The sequence below is a fragment of the Penaeus chinensis genome, chromosome 3 (genome assembly GCF_019202785.1).
Source record: "Penaeus chinensis breed Huanghai No. 1 chromosome 3, ASM1920278v2, whole genome shotgun sequence".
Taxonomy (NCBI): Eukaryota; Metazoa; Arthropoda; class Malacostraca; order Decapoda; family Penaeidae; genus Penaeus; species Penaeus chinensis.
Genome location: NC_061821.1, coordinates 43832898 through 43836548, shown reverse-complemented (window position 1 = coordinate 43836548; position 3651 = coordinate 43832898).

The following is a 3651-nucleotide window of genomic DNA, read 5'->3' as shown; positions in this document are numbered from 1 at the left end:
GTGCTCAGTACCACTTTATTTCTTCTTGCTGTAAATGACATTGTCTCAGTTCTACCACCAGGAGCCCGGTCATCACTATATGTTGATGATTTAATAATCTATGCCTCTGGCACATCCACACCAAATCTCTACCAATTTCTTCAGTTTGCAATATCATCAGTATCTTCCTGGGCCACAAACCATGGCTTCCGCTTTTCTACCTCCAATTTTTTTTTCCGTCCTTTTCTCTCGCACACGTGTAGGTCCTGAACCTCCACTCTTCTTATATGGCACTCCACTTCTATACCGTTCCTCTGGCAAATTCCTAGGCTTTATTTTTGACTCCAAACTGCCCTGGCGAGACCATATCCTTTACATTAAAGAAAAAACCCGCCGCCGTCTCCGAATTTTACAAACCCTATCCCATTTATCCTGGGGCTCAGATCGCAAAACTCTCCTTCATCTTCATGTTAACTTGATCCTCTCTACTCTCGATTATGGATGCCATATCTATTCCTCTGCCTCAACATCTCTCCTTGCCCATCTTGATACAATCTATCACTGTGGTCTTCGCTTAGCCCTAGGTGCCTTCCGCTCCTTGACCATGTCTCCACTCATTCCTCCAGTATTCATGTTTACACTGATGGCTCCAGTGCTGGTTTTGCAGTAACCTTCCCAACTCGTACTTTCAAATACCCCCTCCCTCCTGAATCCAGTATCTTTACTACAGAACTTTATGCACTCCTTTTTGCCTTAAAACACACATAATCACTCCCCTCTTCCTCTTTCACAATTTTTACTGACTCCTGTAACTCACTAACTCTCATAAAGTCAATACACTCGACCAACCCCTTTGTTTGTAAGATCCAGAACTGGTTGTTCTACTTGTCCACATACCATAAAACAATCAAATTCTGCTGGGTGCCCAGCCATGTTGGAATCCCTGGCAATGAACAGGCAGAAACTCTAGCACGCTATGCCGCAATGTCCACATCATACCAATCATGTTTCTCACGTATCCCAACCTCGGATTATTACCCACACTTTAAGACCTTCTTGTATTCTCGATGGCAATCTTTCTGTTCAAGTCTCCGCACTAATAAATTACATACTGTAAAACTCCTCCTGGTCAGCTCTATTTCATCGGAACAGACGTTGGGAGACGGCTCTCGCCCGCTTACGCATTGGCCACACACTCCTATCTGATGTCACACTGCGATCCACCCCTATGTTCCCTATGTAATGTCCCTCTTTCAGTTCCACATATTCTATTGTCATGCCCATGTTTTGATGCAGTCCGTACCTCTGCTTTCCCCCACCTATCCTCCCTTTACCGACCTCCCAACCTATTAGACATCCTTACAGAATCTCATACTTTCTGCTTTGACAACCTGTTTTCCTTCCTCAAACGCATATACATCCTTCACTTGATCTAACCCCTTTACATTACCTTACCCTACCTTAACCCGTTCACTCGTCAATTCCTTTGCCCAGCTTTGACAACTAATCACCAACTCAACCACCCTTCACTACCATTTACTATAGTGCTACATGACTTTAGATGTCTAGCACATTTATTTTGCTTTTAACCATTAACCATTAATGATTTTCTGTAGTGAAACGCCATAAGATTCTTGGGGTCACAGCTGAGGAGTAGCAAGGTTAGTTGACTGAGGTGCCCAGTTCAATGGCTGAACAACTCCTCTCTTCCTTGTTCTTCTTCTTTCTTCTTTGTTGGATTTCTTGGCTATCAACCAGCGGCATGTAGCCAAGGTTATTAAGCCAATGGATCCTATTTATTCTATCAATCTATATAAGGTCATAATGTTTTGTCTCCCTTAAAAAAGTGATTACTTTACTGATGATTGTTTCATCATCTGATAATATGTTTATTAGTGTAACATCTTTATTTTTTGATCGAAGGCAATTTTTGAGTGGCTGTCTATGGATGGCATATCTTGGGCATACTAGGAGAAGGTGTGATAAGGAAAAGCTTGTGTTGCATTGGGGGCACTGAAGAGGGAAAGTTTTCTCTAGGGAGTGAGGTGGGTGATTCTGGTGGCATTGACCCTCAGTCAGGCCAAAACCACCTCCTCCCTTCTTTCTTTCCTGTGGGATGTGCCCCACAGTTCAATTTCTGGTTTGATCTTGTGTGTGAGTTGGAGGCTGGTCCACTCACTTTGCCACAGGAGATGTATTTTTGCTTTTATAAGAGACACAAAACACCTGAGATCTGTACGAACTATGTCCAGATCGCCAGTTGACCCGGCTAGTTTGTCAGCCTGTTCATTACCATGGATACCAGAGTGACCTGGTACCCATATTAGCTTGATTGATTTGTTGGCACAGCCAGCAATTCATTTTTAGTGGTTTCTAAGGATTTAATAGCTTTAAGTGAACTTAATGAATCTGAAAAAGTGACTATTCTATCGTGGGTCGTCGATAGTGCAAAATCAATGGCTTTATCAATGGCAAAAAGTTCAGCAAATAAAATCGATGTATGATTCGGCAGTCTAAACTTTAGTTCACGTTCAGTCGACCATACACCCGCACCTACACACTCATCTGTCTTGGAGCCGTCGGTATATATATGAAAAAAGGGAGATGTTTAATAAGGATCTCTCTGAACCTCTGGCGTATCTCACCCTCCGGCGCCATGGCCTTGGCTGATGGAAGCCAGGCTTCCATAATATAAAAATTGGGGGTTTCCCATGGCGCTATATTTGACTTAACCAGGGTATCGATGGTAGAGAGATCGATACCGACTTTCTCGACGAGGTCGTGGAGTCTCGTGGCAAAGGGCCTAGTGCCTCCATTGCCATTAGGGTGGCTCGGGTCTCGAGCCACCTTTGCGGCATAGGTCAGTGCTAACTGGCCGCGTCTGAGTCGGAGGGGAGGTACTCCTGACTCCACCTCAAGACGCTCGATCCGAGTACATTTTAGGGCTCCAAGACACACACGCAAACAAGCATTCTGCACAGCATCCAAACCTTTCAAACTTGTTTTCGATGCCGAGCCATACACGATTGACCCATAGCCTACTTTAGACCTAATCAGGGCTTTATGTACCATTAGCAAAGACTGTCTATCAGCTCCCCATTTATTACCAGAAATGCACTTTAATAAATTTAGTGCTCTTTGACATTTATTCTTTAACTGACCAATGTGGTCTTTCCAATTGAGGCTTCTATCAAAAAGTAGCCCAAGAAATCTTGCAGAATTTTGAATAGGTATTGGGTGGTTGTCTAGAGTTAGCCTGATGTTCGGCTTCCTCCTATGTGAAAAAATTACCCCAATACTCTTTCTAGTGGAAAACTTAAAACCCCACTGGAGGCCCCAGTTATGAATCATATCCAGTGCCAATTGGATGCGATTTGCTGAGAATTCTGCATTATTGCTGGAATGCCATAATGCACAATCATCAGCGTACAGTGAGTATTTAAGATTCCGAGGAGGAGCTGGTAAGATGTCATTTATCATACATAAAAATAATGTTGGTGACAAGACACTTCCTTGTGGGACCCCGTTTGCCTGAACAAAAATGTCCGAAAAAGTGACATTGTCAGAAATTAATTTGACAGAAAAAGTTGAAATTTTAAATAAAACAAGGCAAGTTTCCACGTAATCCAAAAGCATAAAGTTTTCTGAGTAGGCCATATCGCCATGTCATGT